The sequence below is a fragment of the Hyaena hyaena genome, unplaced genomic scaffold (assembly GCF_003009895.1).
Source record: "Hyaena hyaena isolate Hyena2069 unplaced genomic scaffold, ASM300989v1 scaffold_861, whole genome shotgun sequence".
Lineage (NCBI taxonomy): Eukaryota > Metazoa > Chordata > Mammalia > Carnivora > Hyaenidae > Hyaena > Hyaena hyaena.
This window is the reverse complement of record NW_024081488.1, coordinates 503,810-520,992: the sequence shown is the minus strand read 5'-3', so window position 1 is coordinate 520,992 and position 17,183 is coordinate 503,810. Positions and strand designations below refer to the sequence as shown.

Sequence of the window (17,183 nt, the reverse complement as noted above, 5' to 3'; positions counted from 1 at the left end):
AGGGGGGATGGGCATGGAGGAGGACACTTGTGGGGATGAGCACTGAGTGTTATGTGGAAACTAATTTGACAATAAACTATTTGAAAAATAAATAAATAAAAATGGGCAAAAGAAAAAAAAAGCAGATTAATTTTTTTACCATAGAAATTTATAGGAGTCACAAGCTTTAAGCACAATCCTCCTTGAAGAAAGAAAGGTACACTATGGCAGCCTCTGACTGCTGGTGGGAGGAGATTGTTAAATTCAGGGGGATTTTATGAACCAGTGTTAAAATAGTTTGTAGCATTATTATCCATGAAGACAGCATTTACACCATAGAATCTGGCCAACTCTACCAGTCATGGCTTCTCTTCTTCCTCCTCTCTCTTTTTCTTCCCTTTTTTTTGGGGGTGGGGAGGGAATGGGGTTGTTTTACTTTTTTGTTTCTAGAAAGCTGGTCATTAGACATGTACCAGCATACTACTGGGCTTAAGTCACCTTTTCAGTAATAGTCTCTTTCGTGAAAACTGGAAATAATTTCTGTATACAACAGTAGATATTAATAAATGCTTGGCATAGCCAACTGTCCATGATCTCATTCTAACTTGCATTTATATAAATAAAAAGGGATAGGATGGCTTATTTCATAAAAATACTTTAGTGAAAGGAAAAGCTCTGTTTTTAGGGTCTGGGCAAGACAGGAGAGACATTTGACACAAAAGCTCCTTCTTTGTTTTTTTTTTTATGTTTAGTTGTTTACTTTTGAGAGAGTACATGCAGGAGAGGGTCAGAGAGACGGGGACAGAGGATTTGAAGGGATCTCTGCGCTGACAGGCTGACAGCAGCGAGCCAGATTTGGAGTTTGAACTCAAGAACCACGAAGTCATGATCTGAGCCAAAGTCAGTTGCCTAAACAAGCCACCCAGGTGTCCCCAGAAGGTCCTGCTTTGAAAGCTGTATCTGGTTGCTGCTCACTGAGAGGAACATTTGCCTACTGAATTACATGGCTTATAGCCTCCGTTTTTCTACTTTCAAGGAGATTTTGTTTTCCTTATATTCTATTGCTCCTGATTTTCTAGTTCAGTTGGTTGTGTTCTTAGCAATATGTTGCAACAGAGAGAATATGACATACACCTGGCCCCAAATAAGCTCATAAGGTAGTAGAAATAAGTGCGATCACAATTAACTTACATGTAGGAATGCATCTGCCATATTCTAAAAAGCATAGTTAAGGTTGTTTAAAGGGACAATACATATTCCAGAATTGTAATACAAGGAAAGTACTATAAGGCATATAATTTTGTTGTTACTGTTAACATAGGATTAACCCCAGTTAACAATTTCAAAAAAGGGCATGAATATCTGGTTCTATTCTAGGACCATATAACAGCTCAAGGTCTACTCTCCTCAGGCAACTATCCCCCACCCCCTTCAGTGCTCTACATTTAACATGTGATTTTTATTCACTGGCTTAAGATACTTGCTTGGACTCCCTATGTTTCTTTTTCTTAATGTATATTTAGTTATTTTGAGAGAGAAAAAGAGCACTTGAACACAAAAGGGGCGGGGGGGGGGGAGAGAGAGAGAGAGAGAGAGAGAGAGAATCCCAGGCAGGTTCCATGCTGTCAGTAGAGTCCAATGCAGGGCTCGAACCCACAAACTGTGAGATCATGACCTGAGCTGAAATCAAGAGCTGGACTCTCAACAGACTGAGCCAGCTGAGCATCTCATGTCTCTATTCTCCTCAGCATGAAGGGAAAAAAATTCCGTGATTGGCTTATAATGTTCTCAAGTTTTACCCATTTAATTTTATTTTTCAGAATTTCCATTTTTTTAAAGACTGAATGGTATTCCATCATATGCATATGCATCCTTCAATGGACAATTAGGGTGTTTCCACATATTGGCTATTGTGAACAGTGCTGCAATGAACATGGGATTTCAGCTATCTCTTCTGGATTCAGACTTTAATTCTTCTGGGTAAACACCCAGAAGTGGGATTATTGGATCATATGGTAGTTCTAGTTTTAACTTATTAAGGAAATGAAATACTTTTTTCCCTACTGGCTACACCATTTTGCATTCCCACCAAAGTTGTGCAAGACTTTTGATTGCTCCACATCTTTAAGCATTTGTTGTCTTTTAGGTTTTTTTCCCTGAATTGTATTGACTTACTCTCTTAACAACTTTCCTGTACACCCTATAGCAATGTTAGCTGTAGTCATCATGTTGTACATTACATCCCTAGTGTTTATTTATCTTATAACTGGAAATTTGTAGTTTTGACCAACTTCCTACAATACCTCTACTCCAATCCCCTCCTCTGCCAACCATAAATCTGATCTCTTTTTCTATGGGTTTGTTTTTGGTTTTAGATTCAACATATAAGTGAGATCATACAGTATTTGTCATTATCTGTCTTACTTCACTTAGCATAATGACTTTGTCCCTTGATATCATCTTAAATGGCAGGACTTCCTCCCTTCTTTCTGTATATATGTACCACAACTTCTTTATCCATCCATCCACCAGTAGACATTTAAGTTGTTTCCATGTCTTGGTTATTATAAATAAAACTACTATGAACAGGATAGAGCAGATATCAAGTTAGTGGTTTGGAATTTGGGGGGTTGGGAGGACATATTCCCAGTAGTAGAACTGCTGGATTGTATGGCAGATCATTGTGTTTTCCATAGTGGCTGTACCAGTTTACAATCCCAACCATGCACAAGCTTTCTTTTTCTTTACAACCTTGCCAGCAATTATTATCTCTTTTATCTTTCAGGTTTTGTTTTTAATTGAAGTATAACTAACTTCACTAAATTAAAGTGTTAATTTCTGTTGTACAATATAATGATTCAACAATTCCATACATTACTCAATACTCATCACTATGACTATACTCTTTTTTAATATTTATTTTTTTGAGAGAGAGAAGGAGAGAATGAGAATGAGCAGGGGAGGAGCAGAGAGAGGAGACACAGAATCCTAAGCGGGCTCCAGGTTATGACCTGTCAGAGCATGACCCGGGGCTCAAACCCACAATGATGAGATCATGATCTGAGCTGAAGTCAGATGCTTAACCAACTGAGCCACCTAGGCACCCCAGCTGTACTCTTAATCTCCTTTATTTCATCCATTGCCAACCCCCCACCCACTTTTGGCAACTACCAGTTCTCTGTATTTAAGTTTGTTTTTTTGTCTTTTTTTCCTTTGTTTATTCATTTGTTTCTTAATTTCCACATATAAGTGAAATCATATAGTAATTGTCATTTTTTATCTGACTTATTTCACTTAGCATTATACCCTCTAGGTCTTCCCATGGTGTTTAAAATGGCAAAATCTTATCGATTCTCGGCCTTTTGGCTAAGATCAAGTGTAGTAAAATGGCAAAATCTTATTCTCTTTTACGGCTGAGTAATATTCCATTGTATGTATATATATATATATATATATATATACCACATCTTTATTCTTATATGGATGGACACTTGGGTTGCTTCCATGTCTTAGCGATTGTAAATAATGTTGCAATAAACAGGGTGCGTATATTTTTCAAAATAGTATTTTTCAGGAGCACCTGTGTGACTCAGTTGAGTGTTAAAACCTTGATTTCAGTTCAGGTCATGATCCTGGGATTATGGGATCGAGCCCCACATAGGGCTCCATGTTGAAAGTGGAGCCTGCTAAGATTCTCTCTCTCTCTCCCCTCCTCTGCTCCTCATACCCACTGCTTGCTCTCTCTCTTTCTCTCTCTCTTGGATAAAAAATAATAGTGTTTTTCATTTCTTTGGGTAAAAACCCAGTAGCGGAATTACTGGATCATTTATTAGTGTGTAGAAATGCAACAGATTTCTATCTGTTAATTTTGTATTCTGTATTCTGACTTCACTGAATTCAGTTATTAATTCTCATAGGTTTTTTTTCTTGTTTTTTTTTTTTGGTGGAATCTTAAGGATTTTCCATATGTAGTATCATGTCATCTGCAAACAGTTAAGGTTTTACTTCTTACTAATTTGAAAGCCTTTTGTTTCCTTTTCTTGTTTGATTGCTGCAGCTAGGATTACCAGCAATATTTTGAATGAGAGTAGTAGAAGTGGACATTCTTGTCTTGTTCCTGATCTTGAAGGAAAACTTTTAAGTCTTTTCCCATTGAAGATCATGTTATGTGAGTTTTTCAGAGATAACCTTTATTATGTGGAGGTATATTGCCTCTAAACCTATTTTGTTGAGATTTTATTAAGGCTGCATGTTGCACTTTGTCAAATGCTTTTTCTGCAACCTTTGAGATAATCAAAGGTTTACTTTTTTATCCATAAGTTGTCTGTTTTTTACTCAAAGGTTGTCTTTTTTACTTTGTTGATTATTTATTTTGCTGTGCAAAAGCATTTCTGTTTGATATAGTCCCACTTGTTTATTTTTTCTGTTTCTTGTGCTTTAGAAACTTTTTTTACCCAAAAAGTCAGTTGCCAGTATTCATGTCAACCAACATTTTTTCTATGTTTTCTTCTAGGAGTCTTCATGGTTTCAAGTTTTACATTTAAGTCATTAGTGCATTTTGAGTTACTTTTTGTGAGTGGTGTAAGATGGCAGCCTGGTTTCATTCTTTTACATGCAAATATCTAATTTTCCCAGCACCATTTATTAAAAAAAGACTGTCCTTTCTCCATTGAGTATTCCTGACTCCCTCCTCAAATATTAGTCAATATGTATGCTTGGATTTATTTCTGGGCTCTCAGTTCTGTTTCATTGATCTCTTTGTTGTTAGACTAGAACCATACTGTTTTCATTACAACAGCTTTATAGTAGAGCTTAAAAATCAAGAAGTGTAATGACTCTTGCTCTGTTCTCCCTCAGGACTATTTTGACTATTCAAGGTGTTTTGTGGCTTAATATAGATTTTAGGATTTGTTTTTTTCTACTTCTATAAAATCATTTGGAATCTTGATAGGGATTGCATTGAATCTATAGATGGCTTTGGTAGTATTCGCATTTTAACAATAATAATTTGTCCAATTAATGAACATGGACACCAATTGATTTCTTTCGTTGGTGTCTCATAGTTTTCCAAGTAAACATCTTTCACTTTTTTGGTTAAGTTGATTTTGAGGTATTTTGTTGTTTTTATGCTATTGTAAATGAGATTTTTTTTTCTTTTACAGATAATTTGTTGTTGGTGTATCAAAACACTACTGATTTTGTATGTTAATTTTGTATTATGCAACTTTACTGAATTTGTTGATTAGATCTAAAAATGTTTTTTGTGAAGTTTTTAGAATTTTCTATTTATAAAATCGTGTCATTTGCAAATACAGAAAATTGTACTTCTTTCCAATTCTGAACTTTTTTTTCAAATCTCTCTGTCTTGTTGATTGCTCTCACTAGGACTTCCAATACTATGTTGAATAGAAATGGTGAGAGTAGTGGTTACCTTTGTCGTATTCCTGATCTTAGGGAAAAAGCTTTAAACTTTTCACCATTGTGTATGATAGCTGTGGCTTGTCATATGTTGAGGTACATTCTTTCTGTACCTAATTCATTAAGAGTTTTTATGATGAACAGATTTTGAATTTTGGCAAATCCTTCCTCTGTGTCTGTTAAGATGATCATATGATTTTTTCATTTTATTCTATTCTGATATAGTAAATTGACTTGTCTATGTCAAACCATCCTTGAATTCCAAATTCCAAATATAAATCCCACTTGAGCATGACACATGATCCCTTTAATGAGCTGCTAAATTTGGTTTGCCTTTTTTTTTTTTTTTTTCTGAGAATGCATCAAGAATACTGGCTTGTAGTTTTCCTATTAGGTCCTTTTCTAACTTGGGTATCAGGATTATGCTTGCCTTATAAAATGAGTTTGAGTGTATCTCCTTTTTGGAATATTTGGAAAAGTTTGAGAAGGATTGACATTAATTTTTTAGATGTTTGATAAAACTCACCAGTGAAGACATCTGGTGGTGGATAATTTTTTTGTTGGGTGGTTTTTCATTACTTATTTAATCTCCATACTAGTCGTGCTTCTGTTCAGACTCCATTTCTTCACAACTGAGACTTGTTAGGTTTTGTTTCTAGAAATTTACCCATTTCACTTAGGTTATTCAATTTTTTGGCATATAATTATTCATAGCAGTCTCTTATGATTCTTTTATTTCTGTAGCATCATTTATGATGTCTGTAGTATCACTTTTGATTTATTTCAGTTCTGTTTTTACTTACTCTTTCTAAGGGTTGGTCAATTTTGTTTATCTTTTGAAGAAAAAAACAACTATTAGTCCATTTTTTTTCCTTTCTGGAGGTTATTTTTATTTATTTTTGCACTAATTCTTATTTCCTTCCTTCTGCTAATCTTGAGTTTAGTTTGTTTTTCCAGTTTCTGGAGGTATAATATTGTTAACTTGAGATCTTCTTCTTTAGCGTAGGTGTTTATCACTATGAAATGTATCCTTAGTGCTGCTTTTACTGTATACTATTAATTTTGGTTTTTTTGTTTTCATGTGTGTCTAGGTACTTCGCCATTTTTTTTTCGGTTTTCTCTTTGACCCAGTAGTCAAAGAGAAAATTTTAATTTTTATATTATTTAAAATATATAAATATTATAATTAATTTCCACATTTATCTATTTTTCACTTTCATTTCTTCCTTGATATCTAGTTTAATTCCATGTAGTCAGAAAAAATACATGGTATCATTTCAACTTTCTTAAACATTTTAAACTTGTTTTATTTTTTAACCTAACTTGTGATCTATCCTGTAAAAGAGCTATGTGTGCCTGAGTAGAACATAATCCGCTGTTACTGGGTGAACTTTTCTGTATTTGTCTGTCAGGTCTATTTGGTCTAAAGTATTATTTAAACCCTCTGTTTCCTTATTAATAATCTCTCTGGATTTTCTTTCCATTAATGAAGGAATATTAAAGTCTTTTATTATTTCACTGCTATCTATTTCTTCCTTCATTGCTGTTAGTGTTTGCCTTACATATTTAGGTGCCCTGATATTGGGTGCATATAGGTTTATAATTGTTATATCTTCCTGATAAATAGACTCTTTCATCATTATATAATGTCCTTTTTGTCTTTGGTAACAGTTTTGATCTAAAGTCTATTTTGTCTGATATAAGTATAGCTGCTGCTGTTCTCTTTTGCTTATCATTGTATGGAGTATTTTTTTTCCATCTCTTCATTTTCAGCCTGTCTGTTTTTTATAAGTCTAGAGTTCCTGTAAATGGGAGAGTTGGGTCTTTTTTTCTTTCTTTCTTTTCTTTTCTTTTTTCTTTCTTTCTTTTTTTTTTTTTTGTAATCTATTCAGCCACCCAGTGTCTTCATGGACTTGTCATAAAGGAGAATATCCTTAGCAATTAGCCAACGGGAGATTCTAGAGGTCTCTACCAACTCTTTCTCTTCCAAGGGAAAGGAGGCAACTTTTGTCCATTCACTGTGTGCAGAGCCAAGGAACAAGATCATTGGAATCTACCATCCCAAACTGATGCTTATCCTATCCCTGGACCTGTAGGCTTTGCCAGAACTGTAAGAGCTCCAAAAAATGGAGACTCAGGAGACAAAGCTCTTAAAAACCTCCTCAGAAATGTTGGGACACTAGATATGTGAACCAATCTCTCCCTCCCTTGATGAAGCTGGAAGTTAGGGAGTCTCTTCCTGATTATGCATCGTCGTGCCAGGAAAGGATCTCTGGTAGTAAGATGTTCCAAATCTTCCTACTAGCTTCGATGAGTGTAGTTTTGCATACTCCCAGGAAATAAGAGCCTTTCAATTTGCTAGTGGCTCAGAAAGGAAATTTGCCCATTAATTGTTGAATAAATTTATTTTGCAGGGAATTCTTCCTACCCCACAATCTTGCTGATGTTACTTCCCGTACATTTTCAAAATATGATAAAATGTTGATAAATTTTCACTGAAGGGTAGAATTCCTGAAATTTTAAATTAAAAGTGATGATTAACATTAAGGGCATATCTATAATTATTTTGAAGGGTCAATTTGTATAAAAGATTGTGGAATTGGAGATTAGAATTTGTTATGATGGGTATTATACTAATTTAAAGCAAGCAACTTTCATAGTTTTATTATTTTGAGATAAGCAATAATCTACAAGATAAAGAAGAAATATATTAAAACAAGTTACAATGAGATATGATTGTTTGCCAGGCTTGAGCATTGGCTCTTGGGGATTCGTATATAAGCAGGACCACTTGTGTGATGGCTAACACCTTCATTTTTTTTTTTTTTCTGTCTCCAAAGAAAAGAACAAAACCAAAATCCTTTCTCTGTGTCTCTGTAGAAAACTGCCTCAAAGGACCTTATATGATGACCTGACGTGACCTATCCTATTTCACAGAAATTTTGGGTCCTTTAGACAAAAAATGTAAAATATATTTGGATGATCAAGACAGTAAGTTCTTTTGGGGAGAAGAAAATATTACCTCAAATTGTTATGGTGACTCTAATGAGTTCTCATTGATAAGTGTGAGGGGTGGGGTAGGAGATCTACTGAAAAAAAAAATGTTGTCTGAGGGTTTCTGAAGATTGTTGGGACAAGCCGGTAGTCTGTGCTTATATTGCTGCCTCAAGAACTGAGAAGCTATCCATATACTTAGAAAAAGGAATACAGGTAGAAGCTACACTGCTTCATTATTCCATTTCTCAATCAGATTTCAAGAGATTTTTCTTGCCCTCCTTCACTCTGATAGATGTTTTATCATCTTTAGTCCAGTCTGTAGGCAAAATTTTGGTGACTGACCCAGAAGCCAGAGGGCTTGCTGATGTTGTCATAGCTTCTTCTAGGTCGTAGCATATACTTGGCTCACAGAAGGCAACCCCCAAAAGTTGCACCACCTCTGCCTTCCAAATAACTTTTCTCTTTGAATTAAATCATTTGAATATTATTTCCCAATGTTAAATCACCAATATATTCACAACTCCACTTATGCCACAGAAAAAAGAATGCTCTAATAATTTTTTAAAATTTATTTATTTATTTTGATAGAAAGGGGTGGGGCAGAGAGAAAAAAAAAAGAGAATCCCAAGCAGGCTCCACACTGTCAGTATAGAGCCCAATGCAGGGCTCAAACTCACGACCTTGGGATCATGACTTGAGCTGAAATTAAAAGTCAGACTCTCAACTGACTGAGCCACCCAAGCACCTCACTCTAATAATTATTCTCACCTGCCTTGAGCTGGTATATGGAGGTCATGGAAAGAGAAGTAATTTCTCGATGAATATGTATTATGGCAGGTTCAAGAAAAAATATTTTTAGCACCTTGATAATATACAAAATGGCCACACATTTGCATGAGCATTTTGCAAAGAGGGGAACTTAAAGAATGCAAGCACAAGTAAGTGAATGAAATTTCAAACAAGGAATTTTAAAAAGAAAATAACACATTTGGTAATAGGAGCCTCATAGTTTTCTATGGAACCTGAATGTTTCTGAATTGAATAGAAGTGGTTTTAGAAGCTTCCTGAGTTAGCGTTAGCCTTTTTAGTTTGTAAAACCAAGATATTTAAGTCAACATTTCACATGATCAAATTATGAGAAGGGTAGAAATGACTGTTGCTGGCCTACTGTCTTTCTACCTTCCCCACCAATGAAGAAGTTCTTTCCCAGCTCAATTTAGAAAATCCTTTGCCTGATTTTCACCAGAATTCCACCCCAGCCATGCTTCTAAAATTTTATGTGCATAAAATCACCTGGGAATTTTGATGAAATGCAAATTCTGATTACGAAGATTAGGTAAATATGGAGTAGAGTTTGAAGTTCTACATTTCTAATGAGCTCTCAAATGGAGCTGATGCTGCTTATATTTAGAATTTTTAAAGAACACTGATGCCTGTTTCCTCCTGCTAGAGTCTGTGATCTAGTCTATGGAAGAAGGGCTTGGACATTTGGAGTTTTAAATTTCCCCAGGGCAGAGTTTTGGAAGCACCATTTTAGAGGGAGACATTTTTAAATTTCCTCATCAGAAGTCTTGCTAAAATACCCATTTCCAAGCCCTACCCAGACTCACTGGATCTGAATTACTAGGAGAAAGGGCTGGAAAGCAGTACTTTTAACAGTGATTGCTTGACATTAGAAAAGATTGATAAAATGGGTCCTGGACCAGTTATTGAGGCCAAGAATGTGATGTATATTATTGGCCTAATGGGTCGTGATCGATTTTTAGACCAATCACTCTGTCCTAGGGAGGAAGCATCATATGGCATAACTCTACATCTTTGCGGAGGGTTGTTGGAAAAGAAAATCAGTTCTTTAGAGCGATGGAAGAGAGTGAATCGTCACTCTGGGACTTATTGTGGGTTAGGGAGCCTGCCTCTTAATTTGTGCTTATTAGAGTTAACCTCCCAAAGCAGGATTTTTCATGTCTGTATATTCCATTACTTTTGTAAGCAGATGTTATCTTTGTTATTTCGTTTTTTAGTATTTTGTAAAATATGTACTCAGTGACACTTAAATTTTGTATATTCTCATTTTCTTGTCTTCTTTTGGCCTGCAAATTGTCTATAGAGGGGTTTTCAATCAAGTTACTTTTCAAGAATCTAGCGATGTTGATGCTGATTCAAGTGTGTGCATATGTAATATAGAAATGTGGTTTCTTAGCAAATATCCTGAAAGATTTTCAATTAAAATGATACACGCATGATAGACTGCTGAAACTAAAAGTTATGTCGTGTTCATGTTGAGAAACAGGCACAGTTCTAAAGCACAAAATATCTCTATACCACCAAGATAAGGAGACTTGTCCCATAGGTATTGAAAATATTGGGTGGATTGTATAAACGCCATTCTTTTTCCCTTTCAAATGACATTGATTCTTTAAAAGGTGCAGATGAGTGAGACTCAGTTTGAAGGAAACACTAGTTTTGTGGAAATCACTGTTTTTCTCTGATTATCTTTTTCTCCAACATTAGATGGTATATGGAGGATATTATTAGTATAAAATGTGATGGCTATTACATTTTGATTGATTTAGTACAAGATGAGGAGAGTTAGTTGCCATTTGGCTTTTCAACCTTTATTTCAAAGCACTGTCTACTCAGGAGCAGTCTTTGTGGTACTGCAGGAAATCAAAACACAACCAGAGGGCATATAAGGAAATACTGTCCCCCCCAACCCATACCTTCAGTATTTTGTTTCACTTCCCTTCATCTGAGTATATATCCACTCTCCTGAACATACAGCAAGGACAGTTTATTTTTCTCTATGGGTCACGTGGAAAGGTGCTTTGTTCACAGTTGTACTCTAATGTTAAAATAGGTGACAGGTAACAAGATTTCAGTAAGTACTCCAATGAACAATTTTTTTCATTCAATTTCCTTAGCTAAACTGAGTTAATCATGTGGGAAAAGGGTTGTGGGGTATTTTTTCATACATCATTTTATCCATCCATCTTATTTGCCTCTGTCTTTAATCATCCTCCCTTATATCTAAGATAGACAGCATTGTTTAAAATAATTCCCTGCCTTCCACGAACCTCTTTCTTCTTGATTTGAGTTTGAAAACACTTCTTCTCTTGTTAGTTCTATTTTTCCTTCTGCTTAAACTTATGTGGTAAACAAAAGTATCTCAATATTGGATCCAGATCTCTTTGTGATGTGGTACACTCATTCTGTAGTGAGGAAGTGCCTTGTAGAATTCCCTAGGCAAAGTATAAAATACAGTCTTTGACAAGAACAAATATGAATAAAATATGCAGTCTCTGAATAATTTCTAAAAGCTTTTATAATTTGTAGACACATTGGTTGTCCAATTTTACAAGAAATCTCCCTGTATATTTAATCCATTGGTACACATTATAATATCATTATTACTGACATTATGCTAATTCTTCCATATACCCTACAAAGAGTTTCCAAAAACTTGAATAAAACTTTTTGGAGAAAATTTTCAGTTGTAGAAAGATGAAGTGAGCAGAGCATACCGCAATGTTGTAACCCTACTATATGTAATGAGTATTCTCTCCAACACTTTGTACATTTTCCAATTCATAGTATAGCTGTAAAGTAAAGGTCTCCATCATAAGCAAGTAAATCCATTCTAGTGAGTTTAAGAAGGATTCATTAAATCCCACAGAATCTCTGAGGAGACCAAGGATTTAATTTTTAGATGTAATTCAAATTATACCCCCAGGTGAGTCTAGAGGGTACAGGCATAGCATTCACTCTGCCAGTTCTGCCTCTGGAAACAAAACTTTTCTTGCCAACCTCACCACAGTTATTCTTCAGGGAACCTCTTTCCTTAAGTCATTCTTTTTAAGATCAAAGTTGCACACAAATATATCTTGCTGGAAAAGCCCAGGTCACATGCCCACATTCACCTGCAGGAAAAGCTGGGTGAGTGAGATTTCTGTCTCTCTAGAAAGGTGACCCATATAATGTAAAGTTCCACAGCTAGAAACAGTGTTTAAAAGAATCTGGGCAGACAGAAATGTCCATTACAGGAAGTGTTAGAACCACTATGTTAACAGATGAAGAACTAAGGCTCAGTGAATTTCTCAAAATTCAGCAAAAAACTGACTTCAAACTCAATTCTACCTGGTTCCAAAGCCTGAAGCTTTTGTTTCACAGCAATGTCTTCCATATGCAGCTTTTTTTTTTTATCACGATGGTTTTTTATTTGGATATAATTGATATATAACATTATTATAGTTTTAAGTGTATAAAATTCATCACCACACATAGTTACAAGCTGGTTTTTTCCCTCTTGTAATGAGAACTTTTAAGATCTACTCCTCTAGTAACATTCAAATATTCAACACCACCTTGTTAAGTACAGTTATTATGCTTACCTTATACCCTCAAGACTAATTTATAGTGTAACTGAAACTTTATACCTTTTGACTACCTTCACCAATTTCACCCAACCCCACCTCTGGTAACCATCAATCTGTTTTCTCTATCTATGAGTTTTGTTTTGTTTTTTGTTTTTAGACTCCATATATATGTAAGAACATACAGTATCTGTCTTACTCTGTCTGGATTATTTTATTTAGCATAATGTGCTCAAGTCTATCCATGTTATGGCAAATGGCAGAATAATCTTCTATTGTACACATACACCACACTACATTTTCTTTATTCATTGATCTGTTGATGAACACAGGCTATTTCCATTTCTTGGCTCTTGTAAATAATGCTCAGTGAACATGGAGGTGCGGAGGTCTTTCCAAGATAGTAATTTATTTTCAGATGAACACCCAGAAGTAGAATTGCTAATTTATATGGTGTGTGTGTTGTGTATGTACGCCAGAGGCCGGCTCCAGCAGGTCCAGGGATCCCTGAAGGATGGACAGTGTCAGTGAGAGAGCCCCAAGATTCTTTCTGATCACCAGACAGGCATCTCTCTCCTGTCGATTTTGGTGTCTTTACTTGTAGGTCAAATGATAACATCAGAAAAAGGAATTTTTACAGTGGATAACTCTTTGTGATAAGATGCTTTGGAAAGTGTACAGAAGCAGGTTTTACAGAAGTATTCTTGCAGAAGTATTCCAATCATAGTGAGGTTGAGTACTTACAACTAAGGATATAACAGGATGTTCTTAGTGAAAACCAGGATGACATACATATTTGTTCTAAGTTAATAACACTAGGATTAGGACATAGGTTAAGTTGTATGTAGATAGGCTAGGAGTCATTTTGTCTGGCTCACAAGAGGACGAATATTTTTGAGCTGGTTAATAAGTTGTGGAAAACTTTTTGACTTGATGCTGAATGTTTAAACACCATGGAGGCCCTAAATGTGTTGGCCTTTGTTTTTGGGTTATGTTTAAGCTACTCTTATCTATCCTCATCCCAGCCAGTGTAAGGGAGGGTGTTTGTGGAAAGTAAGCCTTAGGGAAGGGACTGCCATACATCACCAGTTAGAAAAGGTATAAGTATTAACATAAGTTCTGCCATTATCTGTTCCTTAACTCTAAATTAGGCTCTTTGACTCGGGGCCAGACTCAGTTGTAACTCTTGTGTTCTTAACCCCCCTTTACTATCTAAGTCTTGGATCTGCAAGGCCCATAGGAAGAGCCTTTTGACAACCATCCACAGTGCTTTCATCTAAAATCTCTTTTGAAAAGGCAGAATATGCTTTTCCTTATGAGGAATCTGTGTGGGGAATATCGTCTGATTTGGAATAGTGTGAGGCCTGGTCAAATACCAGCAGGCTCATTTCCAACATGAGCCAGTAGTAGCAGACGGAGATACCAGTTTTCGTTTCTCATGGTGGGAGCTGTGCAAATGCTGCCATTTCCTTGCTGTGACTGTCATCCAGCGAGGCCGATGCAGCTCCCAGCATATGTATATATTCATGAATAGATCTCCAGTATCTCCATCCTGGTTTCTAAGTGGCTATATCAATTTTCATCCCTGACAGTTAGTGACACTGAACACCTTTCATGTAGCTGTTTGTTGCTTTTATGTCTTCTTTGGAAAAATACTTACTCACATCCTCTGCCCATTTTTTAATTGTTTTTTTTTTCTTTTGAGTTGTAGAAGTTCTTTATGTATTTTGTATATTAACCCCTTATCACATATGTGGTTTGCAAATAGTTTGGCCCTTTTGGTAGTTTACTTTTTCATATTGTTGATGGTTTCTTCTGCTAAAAAGAAGCTTTTCAGATTGATGTAACCCCACTTGTTTATTTTTCCATTTGTTGCCTTGGCTTTTCATGTCAAATCCAAGAAATCTTTGCAAGAGCCAACCCTAACCCTAACCCTGAGGACAGAGGGAGAGAAACTGGGAAGGAGGGAGAGAGACATTGATTTTTAAAAATTGGCTCAGTGATCAAGGAGGCTGGCAAGTCCAAAATCTCCAGGAGGTTGGAGACTCAGGGAAGAGCTAATGCTGTAGTTCAAGTGCAAAGGCCTTCAGGCTGAAAAGCCAGGGAAGCCTAGGTTACAGTTTGTCTGAAGACCATCTGCTATCAGAGTTTCCTCTTATTTCAGAGAAGTTCAGTTTTCTGTTCTAGTAAGGACCTCATATGATTGAATAAAGCAGGTCATTCTTCATAATGTGGGTGGGCCTCATCCAAAGCCCGCTTATTTAAACGTTAATCTCATCCAAAAACACCCTCACAGAAACATCCAGATTAATGTATGAGCACAAATCTGGGCACCATGGCTCAGTCGGGTTAACTTCAAATGAATGGTCACAATGTGTCACAGATGTTGTGATGTGCTCCTCTACATCCTATTGAAACGGGTATTTCAAAATAATTCACGTTAGGATTAAGTTTGATATATATATGATAAAACAAAATTTTAATAAAACATTTTACAGTAAGGCACAAATGAAATTTTCCTAGAATTTAATAAACAGCCATTTCATATTATTACTACTGATATTTAGATTTCCAGGTTTCACGATTGCACAAGGCAGGGATGGGTGGAAATAGCCAGGCGGTAATTGGCTCTTGGTTTACTTTCCTTTGATTCATTTACAATGGGATATTTGGATGTTTCCTCCAAGGGCGCTGTACTTTCTTGCTGGCTAAGACATCTTGGTCAGAGCAGATGTGGGCTCCTGTGGAGGAAGGCTGGATGAGGTCATCCACGAATCCTCTCACTGCAGCAGGAAAGGGGTTGGCAATCTGATAAATATCATACATATATCCTACATATGCCATATATATGTCATATGTGTATGATACATATCACACATATGACATATTGATATATATCATATATGTCATGTGTCATATGCACATTATATATCATACATATATGTCATTCATATATATCATATATATCATGTACATATCATATCTACCTCATTCTTTTGGTTTTGAATTTCATTTTACCAAATTTGGAGGTGTGAAAAAGAATTAAAATTACTATATTTAGGAAAGTTGGCTTTATTTGGACTCAAGTACTTACTGATGATAAATAATTAGAAGTGGCTATCACTGGAAATTTAGTTGGAACATAAACACAAAATACTTGGTTAATTTTCTTTAAATGTGCTTAGGGGTGCCTAGGTGGCTCAGTCAGTTAAGTGTTCGACTTCGGCTCTAGTCATGATCTCACGGTTTGTGGGTTTGAGCCCCACTTTGGGCTCTGTGCTGACAGCTAGCTCAGAGCCTGGAGCCTGCTTCAGATTCTGTATCTCCCTCTTTCTCTCAGAAATAAATAAAACATTAAAAAAAATTAAATGTGCTTATATTATTTCTGAGATACTTCATGATGACCGAGTATACCTTAAAACTATACTTTTGTATCATGGGAAAATAAATCTCTAAATGAATACCTCACAAGTAACAGATATTAATTACAAACTTTCCCTATATCTATATCTTCAGTATCTGTGTCTTGATTCACATCAACACAATTGTACATTGTAATCTAAATTAGATGGATATACATATATACCTTTTAAAAATAATTTTGAAGTCATAAACTTTTGAAACTATTAAAGATACAATAATTTTCATTAGCACATATTTAAAAGTGTTCTTCTTAAAACTGTTGTGTTTACTGAGATACCACCTCACGCCAGTCAGAGTGGCTAAAATGAGCAAATCAGAGAACTCTAGATGCTGGCGAGGATGTGGAGAAACGGGCACCCTCCTACACTGTTGGTGGGAATGTAAACTGGTACAGCCCCTCTGGAAAACAGTGTGGAGGTTCCTCAGGAAACTAACAATAGAACTCCCCTAGGACCCAGCAATAGCACTGCTAGGAATTTACCCAAGGGATACAGAAATGCTGATGCATAGGAGCACATGTACCCCAATGTTCATAGCAGCACTCTCCACAATAGCTAAAACATGGAAAGAGCCTAAGTGTCCATCAACAGATGAATGGATCAAGAAGATGTGGTTTATCTATACCATGGAATACTACATGGCAATGAGAAAGAATGAAATCTGGCCATGTGTAGCAACATGGATGGACCTTGAGGGTGTTATGCTGAGCGAAATAAGTCAGGCAGAGAAGGACAAATATCATATGTTTGCACGTATAGGAGGATTAGGAGGAACTTGACGGAGGAACAAGGGGGAGAAGAAGGGGGGAAATGGTGGGGGAAAGGGAGAGAGGCCAACCATGAGAGACTCTTGAATGCTGACAAAAACTGAGGACTGATGGATGTGGGGGGGAGGGGAGGATGGGCATGGAGGAGGGCACTTTGGGGATGAGCACTGAGTGTTATGTAGAAACTAATTTGACAATAAACTATTTGTAAAAAAAAAACAAAACAAAAA

General features: G+C 36.1%; 1 pseudogene; it reads left to right on the top strand.

The window, feature by feature from the left end:
• Positions 1-3,325: 3,325 nt before the first annotated feature.
• LOC120222259 lies at positions 3,326-3,446 on the top strand (annotated as a pseudogene).
• The last annotated feature ends 13,737 nt before the right edge of the window (positions 3,447-17,183 follow it).